This window comes from Malania oleifera, chromosome 12, assembly GCF_029873635.1.
Source record: "Malania oleifera isolate guangnan ecotype guangnan chromosome 12, ASM2987363v1, whole genome shotgun sequence".
Lineage (NCBI taxonomy): Eukaryota > Viridiplantae > Streptophyta > Magnoliopsida > Santalales > Ximeniaceae > Malania > Malania oleifera.
In genome coordinates this window covers 81,369,392-81,395,400 of record NC_080428.1, presented here as the reverse complement: position 1 = coordinate 81,395,400, position 26,009 = coordinate 81,369,392, and positions in this window count along the sequence as shown.

Sequence of the window (26,009 nt, the reverse complement as noted above, 5' to 3'; positions counted from 1 at the left end):
TGGTATAAAGGTCGATCGTATAGAGCCCACGAGTGGACAGGCTCCCCATCAGATATGGATTGAGGAGGGCTGATTAGACCTATGGAGTATAGTGATTTATTCCTGGTTGGCCAGCTAGGGTAGATCCAGCCTTCAGACCGCACAACCCTATCATGAGGGGTTAAACCATGATACACAATTATCCACAGGGAAGTTTTCAGTTATTACTATATTTATACAGATTTACAGAGATAGAAAATATATATATATATATATATATATGTATTAGAAGTATTTTGAGTAGAAACCTAAAGTACAAAAATGTTAAGCAACAGGAGAAAAATGATAATTATATTATTGGTATTGTATTTTACAGTTTCAGTGATTCATGATTATATAGTAATAGATTTTCATAGAATTGTAACTCATTTGCCACACACTAGCAATAGCATATTTTGTCTTATTGAGCGTTGCCTCATCCCATTACTTTAACATTTTTCAGGTAATCCAAGTAGACGAGCAGACCAGACTCGCAGATAGAGGGGCCTCAGTACTACCCTGTCAGTAAAGAGTGAGTATGTTTTTGGAGTATTTCTGTATAGCCCCAGCCCAGTCGAGGGTATTTTGGGAAATAATCGTACATGTATATTTTGGGAACATCTTAGCACTCTGGTATTGTATATTTTGGATATGGTTATATGAACTCAGCTTCTTGCTACTTAGGTTGACAGTTTGGTATCAGAACATTATAAATGTTATTGTATAAAAAAAAAAAACCCAAGTTAAATAGCAAGTCGTTACAGCTACAATTCACTTGCCACATAATTTCCATATTTTGAACATAGCCTGTAGGCAACTAAGAAACACTGTATATTTAGTTTAAATTGTCAAACCAAACTTTCCACCGTTCATTTTTACTCAAAATACCATATCATATATCCTAGGTTTTAAAAGTCTATTTTGAACAGTTGGTTTTCGAAATAACAACTGAAAACATAAATATACATATATAGCATTTTAATTGGTTCAACTCCAGTAAAATCATAACTTAACTTAATCCCTTTACCTGTTTCCTGAGAGAGTTCCTACAATGCTCCTATAGCCTACCCTACGGCGACAAGGAGCCCAAAACCCTGAAAACACATTTCCCCAGTTTAATAACCATTAAGAATCCTCAGGCTCGTACACCCCATTTAACTAGTTAAATGTGAGACAACAAGCCCATTTCTACCCTTACCTCAACTTTGGGGTGATGCTTGGAAAGACCCCATCCAAAAATCCACTCCACTAGACTTCTAGAGAAACTCCCTCAAATCCTCGTGGTAACTTCCGATCGTCGATTCGAGCGACGAACGGCAAAGATTCATAGAGACAGAGTGAGGGGCACAGTTTTTAGAGAGAGCCACGAATGGCATAACCAAGAACTCGTAATGGTCGTACCGAGTTCGAAAAGCAGTTTTCAGTACATCATCTTATCTAACCTTCACCTGATGATATCCAAATCTCAGATCGATTGTAGCGACCCTCAACAAAATACAACATAATAGATAAAATGGTCAACCCGAACCCGTGGGTAATGGAGACACCTGTCAATCACAGTGGAAACCTAAGCAGCAGTAACATAAAATTTAAATCATCCATCTATAAAACTTAACATAAGAAGCATAACACCAAAGTTTACTACATCTCCAAATACTGTACTCATATACAACCATCAAAATACCAAAATGACCCTAGGATTATATAACAAAAATCTACTGATCCTAGTACAAAGCTGACCCTTCTAGTAGGGAAGCTCCTCTTACTCAACGGCGGCGGCCTTGAGCCGCCGGTTTCTCTGGGTTTCCTGAAAAATCATTAATGTTGAGGGTGAGACACTTCTCAGTAAGGGAAAATAAACTAAATATAGCTGTGTGGCAATATGAATATTTAAAGTTCTTATACATATACAGTACATTTCATAACTCTGGAATAATCATAATATCATACTGGATAATCATGTACTTTCATATTCGTTACTAAATCATAACATACATAAACATCTGTTATAACTCATAATACTGAAAACAAACCTAAGATGAATAGTTAGCTAATACCATGTATTACCCCTCATAACGGGTTGTGCAGCCCGAAGGCGGGATCCGACAATGGCTGGCCGACCACTGCTGAATTAAATATGTCTGTAAGTACGATGGGCCCGCCACACCCTGGTCCGGACTGCCAGGTGGACGTCCACACTCTACTGAAAGCCACATCAACTATCCATCTCCCATCCCCTCGTGGGACGGTTAGCACTAATCTGAAGTAGATATCTGCTCTACACATATAGTTACGGTACCGAGCCCTAAACTGAACTAAACTAACATCCTGGTTGTAATAACATATAATACATGAAAATACATAACATCATCACGGCCTCGTTCCAAAAACATAGATACGGCCTCGTACCGAAATCATACATATGGCCTCGTGCCAAAATCATAGTAAATATGGCCTCGCGCCAATAACATAAATGCGGTCTCGTGCCGATAGCATAAATACGTGGCCTCGTGCCAAAATCATATAAATACGGCCTCGTGCCGACAATATAAATATGGTCTCGCGCCAAATACGTTTCAGGTATTTACATTTTGAAAATAACTCATTTATCGTATATTCGTCAACTCAACATAACATAATTCATCTTTCCAAAATACCTAAAAATGTATTTTACTCGTAAAAGCGTTCACATCATATCTCATTTTACGTAAAATAATATTCATGCCACACATGCTTTGTTAATAGTCATACTAAAATCATGATTTTCGGGCATCTCATACATACATATACATTTTTAATCATCATAGCAGTATTTTCCCAATCGTGCATTTCATTCGTCATACATATTATAACATATGTTTTTCTGAAAATAAATTTACTCATAATCAATAATAATTTGTATGAAAAATAACTGCTTTAGTTTATTTCCTTACCTAACTACTGAGAAAGCCCCTAAAATTTCCTAGCCTGACTCCCGTAGGATTTCCTACTCAATACCCTGAAACTCAAAACTTCTAGTGTTAAATATCAGTATTTTCATGCGTACATCAATTCCTATAACTACCTCAAATTCTAATTTGACTTAAAAAGTCTTACCTCAACTCTGGGATGATTTCCAACTTCGTTTTCCCAACGATCCGCTCCAGAAAACTCACAGAGAACTTAACTAGGAGCGTCGTGGTAGCCTCAAATCTTCGATCCGGCGACTGGCGGAGTCAAAATCGAAGAGAGAAAGTGAGAGAGTCGAAGAGGAGAGAGAGGAGAGAGAGAGGCTTCTTAAAAATGATATTTTCCTCGGATTTTTCATACTTATAAAATAGAGGATTTCGTCGATGAGCCTGACCTTCGTCGACGAGTCCTTCACAAATTTCGTCGATGAGATCCTGTATTCGTCGACGAAATTCAGGCTACCTCAGAACCCCTCTCGACATTTTCTCGTCGACGAAGCCTTGTGTTCGTCGACAAATTCTCTTAAGCCCTCATCGACGAAACCCTGTGTTCATCGACGAAGCTTGGCAGCTTCCTTCTTTATTTTATTTTGTTTCCATTCCCTTTTCATTTCCTTCCAATATGCAATGTCGTTGACGAATGCTAAGTCTACGGCCTGCTTCCGTTTCTGTTTCTATTTCCCTCTCTCTTATTACTCAAATTTCCATTTTAAATTCGAGTCGTTACAATATATCAGGGGGGGCAACTAATATACCCCAAATATATCACTTATTATAAGTCCAAAGGAGACTAGAGCCTAGCATTGATGAGAGCAGTTACCACCTAAGTCAACTGCTTATCCAGAGCAATTAACGTCAGCTCTATGATAACCAGAGCAATCTACGCCAACGCTGTAACAACCGGAGCGATTCATGCTTGCACCGAAATTCGCCAATAAATGGCACATCACCCTTGGGTCAAACTCCATCATTATAAATGGGGATTCAAAGAAGAGGTTAAGGTATCTCATTCTAAACTTTACTTTACTATTACATAAAAAATCTCTCAAGCCAATCCCTAATTTAGGCATCGGAAAGATCCCCCGGAGTACACCCCGGGTTCTCTAAGCCTTACTTATTTATCTCTTTTCAGGTGGTCGTGATCAGGGATTAGGAAGGTCGTTCAATTTTTGGTTGCAACAAGTTCATTTCACAATCAATCCTCTATCTACCCATTTATATTCACACCATCCCTTAAAAAGTACTTGATTTTTTATTAAACAGGAGATCAAGACTCTATTATTGGAATGTACAAGAAATGCTTGTTGTTTGCAAAGGGTGTCTTTTGTGTTTATGTTATTGTGCGCAAAAGAAAGAGTTTCATACAAGGAGCATGATGGGTGGGTCTAGCATTGTATTATGATAAAGTGGGTTTTAGGTGCTTTGTAATTGTGGAGGATATGCTTGAATTAATGCTTGTGAGCATATTAAGTCTGGGCATGATTATTTTGTGAGTTTATTATTGTGAGTCTAAGTGTAAGATATATGCACTTAATTTGTTTCCATAAATTAATAAGAGTTAAGGGACTATTATGTATAGTTTGATCTACATATTAATAGCATTCAAGGTTAAACACAATGCCAAAATAATTACCAAAATATGAAGTTTTCTCTTCTTCTTTTTTTTTTTAACTTTGACCTAGTTGGTAGGGTTGGGGCTTTTCTAGCTAGGAATTTTTTGTACTGGTCCACTGCCTCTAATTCCAATGATTTACTCTATAGTCGCATTTAGTTTACAAATTAAAGGAATAGAATCACAATTTAAATAAAAAGTACGACACAATCAAATGATAAATTTAATTACATTTGATTTTTACATATCAAACATGTAGGCATCCCGTTTGGATTTTTAAATAATTAGTTTATCTTTCATAGATAATAATCCTTTGACAAAAACACTATGAAGATTACAACTACTAAAATTAACTTGAATCTGCAAACCCTAATCACCAAAACAAACGGAGCCTCAAGAATCCCAATTTGCAAAGAGTGAAGGAAGGTGACACAACCTAAATTCTATACATTTCGACAACTTTGACAATGTGGTTTGTTTGGGCTTTGCTTTATTGTTGGGTTGTCCCCCTCCCTCCCTCTTCATTTACTCAAGTATCACGTCTCTTATGGGCATTGCCTTTGGGGGTGGGTAGTGGCGGCGCATAAGGGACACTGAGTGCATACCTCATTTATGCTTATCTTCTCTTGCTTTTGTTTTCTTTTCATCGCCGGTTGTCTCTTTGTTGCCTCTACTTGGTATACATATATATATATATATATATATATATATATATATATATATATATTACTTAATTTCTTCTTTCTTTATTGTTTTTGTTTTTATTCTCTTTGTTTATTTATATATTTATTAGTTTTTTAGATGATGGATCTAGAAGATTATGACCCTTTATATGTTATGTATGCGACCCATTGACCTACCACAACACTGAACTGCGGGCTGCATGCCTTTATGCGTGTGACCCAATGGCCTACCTTAAAGTCTAAACTCCGGTCTGCTGCCCAGTTTGTCCCTCTCTCAGGTGGGGCACCATATTATATTCCATTATTCCATCGTGCTAGGGTATATAAATTTTTTGAGAGAAAGTAAAGATTTTATTAAAGAAAAATAAATAGGCTCAACCCGGAAGCATGAAAGCAGCTGAGCTTATGGCTCAACCAACCTAAAAACAGCTGTCACTTGACGATACTATCACACGACCAACGAAAAGAAATTACAATTTAGATGACAACATATCAGATAATAATGACCAAAAAGTCTCCAAATTAACCTCTTAAATCGGTCAAAATGCAATTAAATTCTTCTCAATCCAGAATCAAAAGAGTGTGATAGGACCTAGATCAATGGAAAAGACAAGAAATACATCTAGAGAAAACTTCGACGTCTGAGGAGTAGTGTTCCCTACAAATTCTTATATTTCTTTCTTTCCATATCTTTTAACAGACTATTCCCAAAATGACTGCTCTAAGATTCTTCATAAAACCTTTAAAAAAGTCAAATTTCAAAAAAAAAAAAAAATAGAAATAATGAGGATATGGACGGATCAAACTATCAACAATAATGTTGATGAATCACAATTTAATTAAAAAATTAATGAAAACAGATCAAGTAGGCTATCTATTAAGAAAGAAAAGAAAAACATTATATAGTTTCTTATTAAGAGATTTCAAAGTTAATTATACTTAAACCCAATTCTCCCTCTCTTTCTCTTTTTCTCTATTTTGAAAATGGTTATACTCATATATGCGTGGATGATTTTTTATTTTTTTTTTTGGGCGATGACATTTAAGTTTCATTTTAATAGATTCTTTCTAAGTTAATTCTTAAAATAGAATAAAAGATGATGGAATTGGAACATATGAAGATGTTATACTTGCAGTTGCAGATAGAGATCAAAGCTCCCTGGCAATTAATTGGTGACAAAGGAGCATATATCATATATATGTCATTTAGAACATTGGAAGGACACAAAAAGAATGAAGTTGGTAGGGGGGCGTAGGGCCTTTCATGTGCACCCACTACAAGAAGACGAAAGAGAAGAGGACAAAGAGTGTCTGTGTGTGTGTATATATATATATATATAATCCTTCCCACCTTTTGAAGAAAAATAATTATGGCAAACATTTGTTGGTACTGTTGGATTTTTTTTCTTCCTTTTTTTCAATTTTAATAAAAATAAATTTATTTTTTTTTTATGATTTTTACTTGTTGCGGAAACATGTTTCTCCAAAACTATATTATTCGAAATTTATTTTTGTGAATTAAATCATTTTTTAATATGAAAGGTTTATTTAAAGTGAAAATAAAAAGATCAATTGAACTAAACAATAATATCCATCAAATTTTTAAAAATTTTAAAAATTATTTTAATTTTAATGTATGGTAGGATTTTTTCTTGTACCATAAAAAGTGAGTTAAAATTATAACAATAAATAAAATTATTTTAATTTTAATCATATTTTAAATTTTTATTCAATTCAAGGAAAAAGTGTACATGTGTTCAAATAATTTTAAAAATATTAACCAAATAAGTTATAAGTTTTTTAATTTTATTTTTGGTTTTTATTTATATAATTTTTATGATAGCAATACCTAACATGTAAGGACCCAAACCCGAGTGAATTTTTACATATAAATTTTTCAGCGAACGCAATAAATTTCAATTATTTTTATTATCAGAGTACTAATTAGTTTTATTACAAATATACATCTCAAATGTTAAAATTAAAATTTCTTAAATTTTAAAATACACAAACATATTCTAAATTGTATTGTACTAAATTTTTTATTCTACTCTACTGTTTCTACTCTCTCCATGCACTTGGTATGTCAGATTTATGATATTCTCTTCAAAATTATCTAAAATGTAAAACAATGATTGGGAAAAAAATGACGCTCAGTAAACAGATAAGATTATTATTAGTGTGTGGCCAAAATGAGTTTTCATAATATATAATTTCGTAAAAAATATTTTATATTATAACTTCAAAACTGTTTTTAAAATAAATGTAAATTTAAAAATTTCTGTATAAAACTTTTACTAGCATCTATAGTAATAAAATTTTATAATCATATATTATAACTGTTAAACTAAACTTTTTAACTTTAAAATTATAATCATAATGCTCAATCATATATATATATATATATATATATATATATATATATATATATATATATATATTTCCTTCAAATCATCAATAGTTATGTTCAGGTAATTAAATATGTATATACATATACTGTAAAAATCACTCTTAGACATGTTAATCATAAGTCATGTTTACCCTCATTACTTGGTTGTGCGGTCCAAAAATTGGATTTAACTGGCTGGCAGGTCAAACTAAATCAACGTACATCATCTTTAAATGAGATTTTTCCTATTAAATCCTAACTCGAAACTAGGTGTACACTTAGGAGAAATCCACAACCATATATAATCACTTTGTAAACAGTATGAGTGCACTCTGATCCATTTAAAATTTAGGTTACGGTATCGGACATTCGCAATTTTCTGCATCCTCTGAGTCATAAAGGGTTTTGAAAACATCTTATTATACAATTTATGCAATTAAAATAATATCATGAAGATTTCATTTTTACTCATATTTTCATAAAATACGCAATGTAAAAATAAATTTATGTCATTTTTACTCATATTTTCGTGAAATATGTAACGTAAAAATAAACTCATACTACACAATTTTCGTGTTAAAAATATTTTCTTAAATAGAAATTATTGATGTAAAATACCCGAAGAGTTTAGAACATTTTTTAACTCAAAAATAAATGCAAGTATATTAAAGATAAAACTACTATAATTAAATATGTGTAAAAATAAATTCAAAAAAATTTATGAAAAATAACTAACGTAATAAAAATGTACTTACAAATAAATTCAGGTATAAATTTTACTAAAAATTTAACATAATCAAATTTACTTACCATTTCTTAACCTTGTGAAACGGTCATCACGAATATCTCTAAAAATGAGATTGGAAAAAGTAGGTGAGTGAGAATTTTAATTATAACAAAAATTCTCCTTCCACCGCTAATTCTTTCACTCACTAATCATTCTCTTCTTTTAAAATTTTTTTGTGAAAAATGAAGGTTGGGAGCTTCCTATTTATACGAAAATTTTGGGAAGAAAATGAAATTTATAAAAGTGTGAGGAGAGGTGAAATTATAATTTTTTTAAAATAAAGAAGTGGGCATGAGATGGGCTAAGTATGTGTGACAACCCGAATAAAAATGAAATTTAAATAATAAAGAGGAAGGAAAATGGAAAATAGTAACAGAAGGAGGAAGTCGACAACGTTGCACTTTGAAAGGAATAATCGAGGGAATCAACAGGGCTTCGTCAACGAATACAGGAGATTTATCGACGAGGGTATAAGAGAATTCGTCAACAAATACAGGGGATTCATCAACGAGGAAATACCGAGAGAGGTTTTGAGCTGACTGAATTTCGTCGACGAGGACTGAATTTCATCGACAAAATTATTAAAGGATTTGTCAACGAATGACATGGCTCGCCAACGAATTCCCTACTCTATAAAGATCAAAATCCGGATTTTTAACTTTCTAAAAAAGCTAGCACTTTTCTCTCTCTCTCTCCCCTTCGATTTTCTCTCTCTCTTTCGTCTATTTCGGGCTAAATTTACGCCAGATCGACAATCTGAAGTCACCACGACGCTCCTGGGGAAGTTCTCTCCAAATCTACCAGAGCAGATCATTGGTGAAAGCAAGTTGGAAATCATCTCTGAGTTGAGGTAAGACTTTTTAAGCCAAATTTGGTCTTGCGATAGTTATAGGAAATGATATATACGTGGAAATACTGAAGTTTAATACTGGGAGTTTTCATTTTCAGGGTATTGGCCAGGAAATCCTTCAGGTGTTAGACTAGAATATTTTGGGGCTTTCTCAGTAGCCGGGTAAGGGGATAAATTAAACTAGAATTTTATGAAAAATATGTATATTGGTATAGCATTTGATTTTAGGGAAATGAATATATTTATATATGATTTATATTTGAGAAAATACTGTTAAAATGATGGTATGTTGAATATGCGAAAAATCTGTTAGTGTGGCATGAGTATAAAATGTTATGAAATACTATTTTTTGGAATGGGATTATGATACGAATTTTTATAATGGGAAAACCGGCGTACGGGCCGAGATTTTTATATATGTTTGCCGGCGTACGGGCCGTGCTATGATGTGATTTTTCAGCATACGGGTTATGCTATGATGTGATTTGCCAGCGTACGGGTTGTGCTGTGATTTGCCGGCGTACGATCTGAGCTATGATAAAATGTGTAATATTGACGTACGGGCTGATGATTTTCATGATATACGTATGTATGCAAAATGATATGATTGATGTGAAAATTAATGATATGAAATATCCATGTATCACAGTTTCAATATATGTTATATGGTATCAGAACCTAGTTGGCTTGGTTTAAGCTAGCACTTGCACGGTACCGTTGCTATGTGTCCATGGTCTTCGTGATCATGATATTTGTGTTAACGCCGTTGTATGGAGTGGTGTGAGATTGGATGGTCGATGTAATTTTTAAGAAGTGTGTGATCGCCCCTGGTGTACGGACTAGGTCAGGCAGATCCATCAGACTTACAGACTATACTTTTGACTTGGCAATGGTCGGCCAACCATTGTCAGGTCCCGCCTTCAGGCCACACAACCCAGTCATGTGGGGGTAATACATGACAACAGTCAGTTAACCTACCAGGAATGTTTTTATGTTATTATTATTATATGAGATGAAATATGTTTATGAAAATGCGATATGTTTTGTCATGTTTTGATGATCTGTATGTTTTCCCAGATTTGACAAAACGGTTACCGAATATGTTATGTATGGTATATGTAGAACACGAAATACTTATGTTGCCACACACTGGTATTAGTTTATTTCCCTTACTGAGAGGTGTCTCACCTCGAAATTTTATAAACTTTTCAGGAGCACCAGATAGGAGAGCGAGAAAAGCCCTGCTGATCTAGAGCTATTGTCTGCCCTTTTGAAGGATAAGTTTTAGTATGGACAATTGGATTTGTGTGGGAAATGTCCCTAGATTTTGTTTTGAAATGTATATATACTAAAATACAGTGGATATAGTGACTCTAGTATTTGTAGTAATGTGATGGATGTTATGTATTTACGACATTGTGATTATATGTTTCCTACTGTTTAGGCTTCCGTTATGTGTTCTGATGTATCCCTGGTACCCACGGGTTCAAGTAGACTATGATCTGCTAATCTGGGATTTGTGATATTGAATATATATTGATGCTAAAAAAAAAATGAGGAAATTAAGCAGGTCGTCACAATATGGGCTTGAGATGGGAGGTATGAGATAGGGATGAGGATACATGTGAAAAAAATGGGAATACTTGCCAACACTACCATTTAATTATTTTTTAATTAATTTACTTAATTAATTAATTAATTACTTTTTTTTGAAATCATTATTATTATTTTAAAGTTATATTTTAGTATTTATTATCACAGAAGAATTAAATTCGAATTTCGAAAACTCATGTGGGCCCCACGGAACTCCCAAAGTTCTCACAGGTCTTATGGGTCCTACACAATTTTGAGACTCATATGGACCCCACACGGTTTCGGAACTCATGTGTACCCTACACAGTTTCGAGACTCATATGGACCTCATATGCGCTAGATGTGGGAATGATCACCTGTATTGCGAGATTTATGAAATGTATACAAGGACGCTGATGTAGAACGGAATTGGTCGACCTATGTCCTATGGTTCAACCCTCACACAAGCACATACACTCAAAACACACTTTAATTCACAACTCTTTATAGGTACATATGAATTATGTGAAGACTTTCGATGTATGAAGACCGTAGTTAATATGTCGAAGCATGTTCGAGTCTGAGACTCGTGTGGGTCCCACTCGATCATGTGGGTCTCGCATAGGATACCTATATTATTATTATTATTATTATTATTATTATTATTATTATTATTATTATTATATATTTCTACAAATTATGTCAGTCAAAACATTATTTTATGTATATGTACTTATTTGTGTATACAAACAGTGTCTACCCTATTTATCTTATGAAATTCCATTTTGACCAGGCCAACCTCTAGGAAGCGATTGAGCGGCAATGTTCTCTAAGCACTCGCTAATATAAGGTTTTTCTTAAGCATCAAATATGAAATCAAGGATTCTATAGAAAAACACCTCTGTATTTATATTAACTTAATGACCATTATTATTATTATTATTATTATTATTATTATTATTATTATTATTATTATTATTATGTTTTAATCGTATATACATCTTTGAGGTCATTACATAACAGCCCGTTAAGATTGGCCGATCAAATTTCAGGAGTGATCAATAGGCTTAGTCAAAGGTAAAATCAAATTAAACAAGTGAAAATGGAAGATTTTTCATGATTTTGTGATATTTTGGGACAAAGGAGAACAATTAAGGTTAGACTTAATTTAAAATTAACACACACACTCACATAATATATATATATATATATATATATATATATATATATATATATATATATATATTGCCCTTTGTTTAAAACATATAATCTTCCAAAATCTATTCCTTTTTCACACTTTATTTCTAGCTATTATTTTGGAAAAGTTAGTTAACCTAGAGATATCAAGTGTCAATGCCAACCCCATTGACCCAATATGTTTTGGAGTTGCTACCAAAAGTTATGGGCATTTTTAGATTAAGAGCTATAATAGGGTGTAGGAGTGTCAAACTTGAATCTAGGACAGATCTGAGCCGTCCACGCCGCTGGAGATCCAACGGCTGCTGTTGTGGTGTTTTTTTTTCTATTTTTTTATGAGGGGCAGTGATGTAACTTCACCGTGTAATGAATTGTAAATGAATAAAAAAACAGCAGGGGCGGGAGGGGGAATGTGTTTCACTTTCTGTTTGCAGCTTCAGAGAAACAGCCGAGAGACTCCTACAGAACCGCGAGTTTTCTTCTTCACCAGCCGCGGGAGCCTTCCCAGCCGAGAGAGGAGACCTGCAACGAGGAAGCCATCACCGCCAAGAGATCCTTCAGCTGTATCGCACAGGAGAGGGAGACGGCAGGAGGTGGGTGCGGCGTTGGGTATCTCCAACAGAGGTTCGCACAAGGGTAAGGCAAGGTAAAAGCTCATATTTAGTTTCTTGGGGAGGGTTTCTTTTAGGGAAATCAAGGAGAAATATAGGGAGAAACCTAGGGTTCTTCGCAGGTGCGAAGGGGGGGATTTCTTGGATTATTCTTGGGCTGATTTCTAGAGGAGATCGATAAGACAAGAAAGGGTAAATCTGTGTGTACTTGTATTTATTTCCACCAATTTAATATAGTATCTCTGGAGGTGAGTTTCTGCCGTGGATGTAGGCCAATTTTTGGGCCGAACCACGTAAATGTGTTCTTGTGATTGTGTGATTGGCATGTTTATATTTTGCTGGATTTATTGAGACTTTGCTAAATATTGGATTGGTGAACATATATTTTTCTTGATCAGGCTTAGCACACACACACGCATCAAAATAAACAAGTTTAAGTTTAGGTGTGATTGTGGTTGATGCTTAGACAAAATCAGATTGTTATTGTGGTTTGTTGGAATTAACTAAAATCTGAAATAGAATTAGCAGTTAGTTGAATTACACACAACAAGTGGTATCAGAGCCTGACTATGTGATGGGGATCGCTAGGTTTGAAATAGAAAAATTCACCGGAACAAATGACTTTGGTTTATGGAGGGTTAAGATGCGCGCCATCTTGGTACAGCAAGGGCTTGAGGAGGCTCTTCTTGGAGAAAAGAAAGGAGCTTCCACTTTCCCTCCACCGAAAAAGTGAAGCCCGAAATCCTCCAAAAGGCACATAGTGCCATTATCTTGTCCTTAAGAGAAAAAGTGCTTTGGGAAGTTGTCAATGAAGATACGGCAGTTGGAGTGTGGTCAAAATTAGAAAGTTTGTACATGACAAAATCCCTAACAAATAGACTCCATAAGAAGACTAGACTCTACACCTTTAGAATGACCCCTGGAACATCGATTGATGAACATTTAGATGAATTTAATAAAATTCTTTTGGATCTTGCTAATATTGATATTATAGATGAAGAAGACCAGGCAATTCTTTTATTGAGTTCTCTTGACTCCACATATGAAAATATTAAAGAAACTATGATGTATGGGAGAGAGAGAGAGGCTGACTTTAGAAGATGTGCAAGCTGTTTTGCACTCTAGGGAATTGCACACTAAGTTTGAGTCTAAATCAGGGTCAGGGGAAGGGTTAAATGTGAGAGATAGGTCTGAGAAGAGGAACAAGAAAGGAAAAGACAAAAGGTCTAGATCAAAGTATAAGAGTAAGGCACTAAAGTGTTTTGCATGTCATAAGGAATGACATTTTAAGAGGAACTGCCCTGAGAGGAAAAATGGTGTAAATGCCACCACCTCTGAATCAAAGGGTAAAGCGGCTGTAGTTTTAGATGGGTATGATAGTGCGGAAGTGTTGAATGTCTCTGATAGAGATTCGGGAAAAGAATGGATATTAGATTCAAGATGTTCCTTCCACATGTGTCCATTGAAAAACTAGTTTGAGTCCTTTACATGCTTAGAATGATGTCATGTTATCCTAGGAAACAATAAGTCATGTAAAATACAGGGTATTGGGACTGTGAGACTTCTAATGCATGATGGGATGGAAAGAGTGCTAAGAGATGTGAGGTACATACCTGAGCTGAAGAGAAACTTGATTTCTCTAGGTAGCTTAGATAAGACAGGGTACACATTTAAGTCTGAAGGAGGTAGCCTAAGAGTATGTAAAGGTTCAATAGTAGTGATGAAAGGGGTACTAAAGAATGGGTTGTACACCTTGGTAGGAAAGACAGTGATTGGTGAGGCTTCACCTATCAATCACAAGGTAGAAAATCAGGTTTCCTTGTGGCATAAAAAGTTAGGACATGTTAGCCAACAGGGCCTAAAGGAGTTGGAGAAACAGGGGCTCCTTGGAGATAGGAAACTTGAGGAATTGTCATTCTGTGAGGAGTGTGTCTTGGGGTAAGTCTACTAGGGTTAGTTTTAAGAAGTTCACTCACACCACGAAACAGACTCTTGATTACATACATTCAGACTTGTGGGGGCCTGTTACGGTTAGTTCTCATGGTAGTTCTAGGTATTTTCTGTCAACTATAAATGACTTTTCTAGGAAAGTATGGGTTTATATTCTAAAATATAAAAGTGATACTTTTGAAAAGTTTAAAGAATGGAAAACCTTAGTTGAAAATCAAGTTGGCAGAAAAAATTAAAACACTGATAACAGACAATGGATTAAAATACTTGTCAAATGAATTTTCTGAATTTTGTAAAGCTGAGGGCATAGCTAGACATAGGATTGTTAGGGATACTCCCCAACAGAATGGATTAGCTGAAAGGATGAATAGGACTATTTTGGAAAGGATAAGATGCATGTTAGCCACTTCAGGTTCGCCCAAGACCTTTTGGGCAGAGGCGGTGACCACTGCTGTATGCCTTATTAATAGGTGTCCTTCCACAGCTCTAAATTTTAAAACCCCTTAAGAAATTTGGTCGGGTAAGCCTGCTGATTAGCAGGGTTTAAAAGTTTTTGAGTGCATAACTTATGCCCACATTAGAACTGATAGATTAGAGCCCAGTGCTATTAAATGCATTTTTGTGGGATACCTAGAGGGGGTTAAAGGCTATAAGTTCTGGGTTATAGAACCTAGAAAACAAAAATATATTATTAGCAGGGATGTAGTTTTTAATGAAACTAAAATGGGGGGAAAACCAGAAAATTCAAATGAAAGTGTTAGGCACTCTAATACTAGTGACCTGCAGCTTGAGGTGGAGCAACCCTCCACTTCTCATATATATATATTGCCCTTTGTTTAAAACATATAATCTTCCAAAATCTATTCCTTTTTCACACTTTATTTCTAGCTATTATTTTGGAAAAGTTAGTTAACCTAGAGATATCAAGTGTCAATGCAAACCCCATTGACCCAATATGTTTTGGAGTTGCTACCAAAAGTTATGGGCATTTTTAGATTAAGAGCTATAATAGGGTGTAGGAGTGTCAATCTTGAATCTGGGACAGATCTAAGCCATCCACGCCGCTAGAGATCCAACGGCTGCTACTGTGGTGTTTTTTTTTTCTATTTTGTTATGAGGGGCAGTGATGTAACTTCACCGTGTAATGAATTGTAAGTGAATAAAAAAACAGCAGGGGTAGGAGGGGGAATGTGCTTCACTTTCTGTCTGCAGCTTCAGAGAAACAGCCGAGAGACTCCTACAGAACCGCGAGTTTTCTTCTTCACTAGCCACGAGAGCCTTCCCAGATGAGAGAGGAGACCTGCAACGAGGAAGCCATCACTGCCAAGAGATCCTTCAGCCGTAGCGCACGAGAGAGGGAGAATTACCTTAAGAATTACCTTTTGCAAATAGTCTTACCCAACAAGCTATCCAAACTTTAATACAACATCCCGAAACCAAAGATAATTTTGATTTAACATCATACGGGTAAACTAATATCCAAGTACTAATTTTGAACTCAATCAAAATCTTGAAACAATGTTTAAGATTATGCTTCACCAGCATTTGAAAAAAAAAAAAAATTGAGATCTTTCTTTATGAACCAAATAAATATTCCCCTAAACCTCCATTACAGTTTATAAAAAAAAGTAGGCCTCACATGTCTTACCCTTCCCCCCTTTCTAAAAAGAAAATCTCACATGAGCATCACAGAAAAGATTTATATATATTTATATAAAGCATTAATCAACAAATTAAGATAATAATCACCATTATATTAAGAATAATGAATATTTTAGGATCCCATGTTGGACAAACTTATCGAATGTGACAAAACATGTGATTTATATATATATTATATAAATCTATTCCGAGATCGCTGCGGCTCTCCGTCTTCTCCCTTTGATCTCTTCTTCGGTCCTCCACCAAATGTAGAAGGGAAAGGCTAATGGGCCGGATCGCCCAACCTAAATCAGACCAACAAATGTTAAGCAAGGTTGGGCTTGGGCCAAACTTCGACAAAGAAAAAGGCACATTCCAGCCCAGTCCATAAACTAGAAATTTAAAAATTGGCAAGAAAATGTTAGACCACTCTCTCTCTCTCACGTGCGTGTGCACACGGACACATCCAGCTGATACCTACACTACTGAGTAGGAGTAGCCAGTAGGTAAAAACAAAAACGACCAAACCATAAAATTGAATTAATCCTAACTTAAAAATCATTTAACCAATGTTTGTTCAATTCAGTTCGATTCAAAATTTTTAACTCTTTTGATTATTTGTTCGGTTCAGTTTGACCCATTCAGTAAATCCTAACTAGAAAATCAATTAACCAATGTTTGTTCAATTCAGTTCGATTCAAAATTTTTAACTCTTTTGATTATTTGTTCGGTTCAGTTTGACCCATTCAGTAACCATGGTTGACCAAATCAAAAGACGTATTAAAAATATATAAAAATGTGTGTATATTAAAATTTAAGTGTTAATTATTATGGAAGAAAAATATTAGTTTGTAATACTTTAAAATTTAAATTAGATTTCTTTTTTCAATCCGTTAACCATTGGATATTGTTCTAAAAATTAGTTAACCAAATTTTGGTTAACCATTTGAAACAGTTTGGTTTCAATTTGCATTTTTTATTGAACTAAAACTTAATCTGAGTAACGGTTCGAAGGATATGGTTCAATTAACCAAACCATGTCCAGTCCTATTACGAGTCTAAGCTACATAATCGTAGGTAACTCATCTCTTCTCACATATATAGCCCCTCTTAAAATTTAAATTTAATATCTTCAACATTAAAGTCTCAAATTTCAATGATTAAAATTGCCTCTAACAAACTCATCTCTCTAAATACATGTAATCAATTAACCAATTTAATTCTTATGGAACCATTTCCTATATTTGATCAAAGGATTAATTTTTGCAAATGGTGTCCCCCCCCCCCCCCGGGGGGCTCTTTTGGTTGGAAACATTTGTATCCAAGACCCTTTAAATCGGAATGATGGGTTTTGTACCGAACTGTGTCCTATCCTCAATCAAAGAATGATGAGCCTACTCATTTTCAACATTGACTTAAGTATCAAAAATAAATCTCAAAAGCCACTAGGGACTTTCCAAGCTTTCTTTTCCCTTGATTACAAATGACTACTACCGAACTATTAATATGAGAATATTAATGAGTCTACTAAAGTAATTCGATGTTAGTACTTAAATTCATATAAATGAGAGATACAATGTGTTGGTTTTCTGAGTTCAATCCCTGTTTTGATGCTGACAAATTATAAGTATTTTATGTATACATTTAGTATGTGAACAGGTTTTCATTTCAGTACGAACATAAGATACCAAAAAATGGATGCTAACTAGAACATAAATCTCACACTCTCCTGATGTTTTCCATGAAAGTTAAAGAATAAAGAAGATCAAGAAGAAAACATTTTGATTTTATTTGTATAATGCATTTAAGTTTTAATAAGTTGGTCTGTAATAATTGCATACATCCTGCATGATATGTCTTTATGTTTAGACAGAAACCGTAGACAGACCTTAGGGTTGACTTCGGTCGACTTTCAATCGACCGATGTCTAGTTTTTTAAGGTAAATTAAAATGTTTAGACCTTAGAGAAACCCTAAGTCCTTGTACCTGCACTTAGAAAAGTCTCTATTTTCACATATGTTATCAAGGGAAATTTATTTTCAAAAATAGGACTTAATTGCACAACTTTAGTGTGTTCAGTCGATCAAACCTGAACACACATAGACCTTCGGTCAATCGAACCTCCCCAAGGTCAATAGTTGACCATTTTCTTGACCAAATGTGAAATGAACTTCAACGCTCTAGTCTACCGAACTGGCACGCGGGGATTTCCCAACGCCCTGGTCGACCGAACCTTTAGTTATAAAATAATTTGGTTGACCGAATGTGCAAATGTGGTCAACCAAACTCTGCCTAATCAACCGAACCTTGGAGGGTTCAAAATCGCCCTAAGATAGTCGACCGAACCTGTAGTTCAAAATTTCCTCGGTCGACTGAACTTCTCAATATGGTCGATTGAACTCTCTATATGGTCGACTGAACCTCTCGGGTTGGAAATTTTTTTAAGGGCTAAAACGTCATTAATTTTTTTCAAAATACCGAATATGTCTCCAATGGTTATAATTTTTAGAAAATCTATAACTACCCACTCATTACTCCAGATTAGTAACTTTGATTAACAAATATTTTCTCTCAAATTTTTCACTTAGTCAAAGTTCCCCCACATACTCTTTTATTTTAAAAATCATTTTAGGGTTAAATTTTTCATACTCTCCAACTCTCTTTTTTACATTCTTTAAAATATTTTTTTAAAGAGAGTATTTTGTTTGGGCTTTTGTTTTTAATTGTATTTATTGCAGATATACACTTGAACTTAAAATCCCAAATTCTCCAAACACTTTCATTTGCAAAAATATTTGTTGGAGAACATATTTCTCATTTATACATATTCATATATATATATATATATATATATATATTATTTGTGCAAAAATTATTGGAAGAGCAAAACCCTAGGTTCGCCTATATTATTATTGAAATATATTTTTGGAGACAATTTCTTATTAGGGTTTAAATATATTTAAGTACCCTTACTTTACTGAGCATAACTCATATTATTAGAGAGTGCATTTATTTGAGCTTAAGCGTATACATCTTTACTTGTATTTTCAAGAACATTATTTTGTACAAAAATGATTTTAATGTATCAGTTGGGTTCAGCCTGGAATTGAACTAGGGAGTCTCAGCCTCATAAGTGAGACTGATTCGGTTCAGCACAAAAATTGAACTGGGGAGTCTCAGCCCCGTAAGTGAGACCAGTTCAGTTCAGTCCGAAAATTGAATTGGGGTTTTTCTCGTCCCGTAAGGAGAGGATGTAATGACTTCTGCTCTGCCCGTTTAAGTGAACAGGTTTAGTGCAATCTTTGGGGGGTATGCCCAAGGCGGGGACATAGGCTACTTTGGCCGAACCTTAATAACAAATATCGTGTGTCTCTCTCTCCCTATCTTTTTTAAATTTCCGCACTTTAAATTCAGTTTGTGTATGCATGTTCATTCATGATTATAACTATTTTGCATGCACACATATTTAATTTAAAAAAGAGTTGCATCACTCGTGTATGTATATATTCATTTTGAATGGAATATGATTTATGATGAATCGGCGAAAATGTTTAAATTTAGTCAAAAAGTGTTTAAAACACAATTCACCCCCTCTTGGGATCACACCAATCCCAACACAATGTGATGCAGGAATCCTAATGATACGACTTCTAGATTTGGTAGAACGAAATACTACTTAATGATACATACATAACATAAGTACCTTTTTTAGGAGGTAATTATTTTTTAAGATGTTTCAAATGGAAAGTTAGTCTCTGATATTTGATCTAAGTCCAGCCCAAGTTATATCTCGGTAGGCCCATTTATTTTTAGGTCGCATGGAACGAAAACTAATATTGATTTAGATTTTAAGACAATGAGCCTTATAAAATAAAATTCACAAGATGGATATTCTCAATCTTAAAAGAATTGGCTCAAGATGGTTGGCCCAAGCAGTGGGCTAATACACATTTATAAACTATTTTATTTAAATTGTTGCAATTGAGTGAGACAAAATTTATGTTTTAAATAATAGATTTCAAGGTGATTGACACTTATCTTTAGAGTGTTTTATACAATTTCATCCGAGTGATCAGATGTAGCATATTTGCGAGCATATAATTATATAATGAATTTATTATTTTAATATTTGTTATTTTTCATTTTAATAAGATATGGAGATCCATAATTTCATATATGTTATTTTACAAATCTATACGAAAGAATAATATGTTCTTCTAAATCAAACACCATTCCAAGAAATTTTTATGTTGAATTCATAAATAGTAGTCATAAATTAGATCAAATTTAAAATTTTAATTTTACAACTCAACAATTTTATTTACTATAAATGTTTTTCTTCGGCTACAATTTGCAGCTATAAATATCTTTACATTTGAAAATAAAACTCTTAGGAAATTAGTATACGTTGATCTAAAATATAATAAATGGTAAAAAACGATGCTTGACTGATATGTTATTGCCTCATTCCGTTCATAAAATTTCTTCAACCCTTCAATTTGCATTTGGATGATGAGTTATCTACAAGCTTCTAATAGTACTACTTACAAGATAAGTATATACAAAGCTGGTTCAACATTAATATACATGAAACTTTTTTTTTGTTTTATTATTATAATCCTTTCTATCCAAATTCATAAAACAGATGGGTTCTATATTAATTTGATTGTAGGTCTCATAATCGATCTGCCCATTAAAATAACATTCTCTTTGATTCTCCATGAATACTACGTAAAATAAACCACAAAAAAACCTAATAAGTATAAATGTTAAATGTGCAAAAATAAAAGTAATGACTATTATCATGGTAGTATTTTGAATGTTGACTTTTACAAAGTCAAATTTTTGCCATAAAGAGCACCCGTATGCCTATACAGAATTACATATCATTTACATGGCATAAACAACAAAAAGAAGTTTGGAATTTTGTAAGCAATTCATTTTTGTAAATTAATGTTTTACATAGAAGCAATTCTTAATAGAAAGGTATTACAATAAATATGGGTAAGTGGTTTTATTCAAGTTAAGAAAAATTAGGAGATCAAAATTTTTGAAAATGAAATATAACAAAATTTTCCTTAGTGGACAATGGATAAGTTTGAATTTTCCTCTAGAAAATGCTTTAATTGTCATTACATCAAATCGAAATATGGAAATAACATGAAATTTTTATAAACCAACAACGCGTCCAGACAATATTTGTAAAACTAAAAAAAATTAAAAACTTATTTAAAAAATCCTCATTTTCATTTTTAAATCAAATAATATCATAAAATATGATTAAACTAATAAAATTGTAAAATAATACACATTCAAAAATACTATAATAAAAATAAAAATGTTATAACTATGTGACTTAATTATGCTTTCAAATTTTACTTTACAATAAAAATTTTATTGTGCATGATAATTGAAAAATAGTAAAAATATTTTCTAACTGACTTTATTATTTTTTAAAAAATTATGTATATTTTTATTTTAATTATATTTGAATTCATATGATTATTTTATTTTAATTTAAAAGTGTATAAAATGAATTATTTAATCCCAAAAAACTATTTTGGATATTAAAAATTCTAGTAACAGTTTGTCAAAATAATTGAAAATCATAAAATCTAGTTTCCAGTTTTTTCGCAAACAACTGAAAACAGACGACAGAAATAGAAAACTAATAATATGAACAAACACATTTTTCTATAAGTTGTTTTTTTACCACATGGAAACAGAAATAGAAAATAAAAAAACATCAATGTTACCAAATAGGTCCTTAATTTGAGATGAATCCCAAGTCAAATTATGATAGCTTTAAAAGTACATTTCAATTGTGGCATCAACAAAAATAGGGTTGTAGCCTAGACATTGTACAACTAAAAAAGGTTATAATTAGTAAAAGACCAAGTTTTAGACTTAAAGTTTAGTATCTCACTTGGTAGTGAGCATCCTATATATAATTTAGTACAAAGACAAAAAAAAAAAAAATTGACTTCTGACAGATGATGTTTGGAATTGGATTAATATCCTAAATAGTATTAGGAATACTAACAGCTCCTACCAACTTAAAACACAAAAGTCTTTAGTGTTGATAAAGTTTCATCATTATTCTCTCTATATGTACTTGCTCATTCAATATAATGAATTTTGGAACTATTTAACAATGAAATTAATTTGAATTTTTTTATCCTAGGCTTACAACAAAGTTTTAAAAAATATATATAAAAAAAAAAAAAACAACTAAAGGCCATCACAACATTGATGAGAGGAGGCATATATGCAAAAATAAATAAATAAATAAGCAAACCATAGAGAGAAAAATGTTATCTTAATATGAATTATTGTGTGGGATTGTTTATAAAGATCATTGTTGTATGTACCCAATTCTCATACTCCTACATCTCAATTATACAATAGTTATGATAATAAAAATTTAAAAAAAAAAGAGAATGAAGCATTTGCAATTGTATTCATATGGACTATTATAATAATCTTTGGATGTGTTTATAAATGTAAATATACTTTCACAGATAATATGAAGCTTCTTATTGAAGTGAATAGTTCAAATTTGTATTTCTTACTTCATCCATCCACACAGTTTCTTTTTTCTTCAAAAAAATGGTAGCATGGTAAGAGAGTGTGTATGTGGTGTGGTGTGTGTGTGTGTGTGTGTGTGTGTGTGTGTGAGAGAGAGAGAGAGAGAGAGAGAGTACATAGTAAATCTAGAAGAAAAAAACATGAATATTTTTATTTTTTTATTTTTTAAAATCAACATCAATATCACATATCTCATATTCTAGCTCAGCAGGTCACCATCCACCTGGACCCGTGGGTATTAGGGATACATCAGAACACAATCGGAAGCCTAAGTAGCAGGAGATATATACATTCACAATATTGTAAATACAAAACATCCATCATTTTACAACAAATACCAGAGCCACTACAACCTCCGTATTTCCATATATACATCTCAAAAATAAGATCTAGGAACATTTCCTCAAAAATCTAATTGTCCGTACAAAACTTACCCTTTCAAAGGGCGGATACACAGCACTAATTCAACGGGGCTTTTCCCACTCTCTTATCTGGGGTTCCTGAAAAGTTCATGAAATTTAGGGGCGAGACACCTCTCAGTAAGGGAAAATAAACTAATACTAATGTGTGGCAACATGAGTATATCGTGTTCTACATATACCATACATATCATATTCAGTATTGTTTATCAAATCTGGGAAAACATATGTATATCAAAACATAGCAGAATATATTGCATTTCATAAGCATATCTCATCTCATATCACAATAATAACATAAAACAATCGTGGTAGGTTAGCTGGCTGTTGTCATGTATTACCCCCACATGATTGGGTTGTGTGGCCCAAAGGCGGGACCTGACAATGGTTGGTCGAGTACTGCCAAGTCAAACAGTAGTCTGTAGGTCTGATGGGTCTACCCAGACTGGTCCGTACACCAGGGGCGATAATAGCACACTTCTTGAAAATAACCACATCTACCATCCAATCTCACACCACTCCGTACAACGGTGTTAACACAAATATCATGATCACGAAGACCATGGACACATAGTAACGGTACCGTGCAAGTGCTAGCCTAGACCAAGCCAACCAGGTTATGATATCTTATACATATACTAAAATCGTGATACATGGATAACTCATATCATTAATTATCAAATCATTCATATCATTTTTCACATATACATATATCATGAAAATCATCGGCCCGTACGCCGGTATTTCACACTTTATCATAGTTCAGCTCGTACGCTGGCAAATCACATAACACAGCCCGTACGCTGACAAATCACATAGTTCGGCCCGTACGCCGACAAATCACATAGCACAGTTCGTATGCTAGCAGACATATCCACATAGCACGGCCCGTACGCCGGCAAATCACATATATATATATATATATATATATATAAATATCTCATCCCGTACGCCGGTTTTCCATCATAGAAATCCATATCATCCCCATTCCTAGAAAACAGTATTTCACAACATTTTTATACTCATGCCACACTGAACAAATTTTCCACGTATTCAACATATCATCATTTAAACACTATTTTCCAAATATGAATTATATATATAAATATATTTATTTTTCCTGAAACCAGATGCTACATATATATACATGCATTTTCTCAAAACAAAACTAGCTTAGTTTATCCCCTTACCTGACTACTGAGAAAGCCCCCAAGACAATCTAGTCTAACCCCCGTAAGATTTCCTAACCAATACCCTGAAACCGAAAATTCTCAGTATTAAACTTTAGTATTTTCGTACGTACAACATTTTCTGTAACAGTCACAAAATCAAATTTGGCTTAAAAAGCCTTACCTCAACTTAGGGATGGTTCCCAACGTTCTCAATCAACACCCCTAGAAACGAAAAACTCCCAGTATTAAACTTTAATATTTCAACACGTATAACACTTTTCTCAACTGTCACAACTTCAAATTTGACTTAAAAGTCTTACCTCAACTTAGGGATAATTTCCAAATTGCTTTCTCCAACGATCCGCTCCGGCAGATTTGCAGAGAACTTCGCCAGGAGCGTCGTGGTGGCTTCGATTTGTCGATTCAGTGTAAAACTGGCCCAGAATCGAAGAGAGAGAGAGAGTCGTAGGAAAGAGAGGAGAGAGAGAGAGAACACACCAAAATTAAAGCAAGCTTCCTAAAAAAGGTTGCACAATTTTATATATACATATATTAATATCATATTAACTTACTAATTAAAGCAAAACTTCTTGAAGAAGCTTGTACACTTTATATATATATACCTTTAACTTATATATATTACATATATATCATAATAACTTACTTATATATATATATATATATATTTTCCTTATCATACTATTCATTTTACTTGTTAATTTAATTATTTTATTTTATTTTTTTATTTTTTTATTATTTTTTTAAAATTTTATTTTTTTCTCGGTTACTACATAATAGACCATGACATTAAGCCTTACCCCCCTCTGAGAGAGGATGACACATGTAACGCCCCGTACCCCATGTGGTCTCAGGGTGCTACTTTAGTGACGTCTGTGTACCTGATATCATAACCATTAAACATAGATGCAGCGGAAGTATTGAAACAATCACCAAACATATATTACCATAGTTCTAAGTCTTTTCATACATATAAGTTTGCAAACATCCATATTACAATCCGACCAAAACTGAACAACTAGTTTGGTCCATACGACTATAATACAAGCCTAGAGACATACAACATAGTCACTCACATCTGAGTTCTTACAAACACTCTCAAAAAGGAACTATTTTATTTTCCACCCCCTGATCCTGCTAAGCACGATACCTGTTATTTCCTAAAAAGATGATTTGTATATTGGAGTGAGACACTTCTCAGTAAGGGTGATAATGTTAATATCAGTGTGTGGCAGCATACATTAGTGTTTACAGAAAAACATCCATTCTTCATATAACCAAAAATAGTTGTCTTTACATCATACGTACTTATGCAGTTGGAAATACTTGTTTCATTTTCCTGACATAAACCGTTCAATCATTTCATAACATCATTTACATAAATATACAGATATGCATAAAAGACACCTCCTGGGACTAATGCCATGTATAAACCTCCATGGTCAGATTTGTGTTGCTTGAAGGCTGGACTAAGCCTGGGGTGATCAACCCAGACAAAGTCAACGTTCATACGCGTCATAACTCCAACTACGCAGGCATCCGCAATTTTATTTG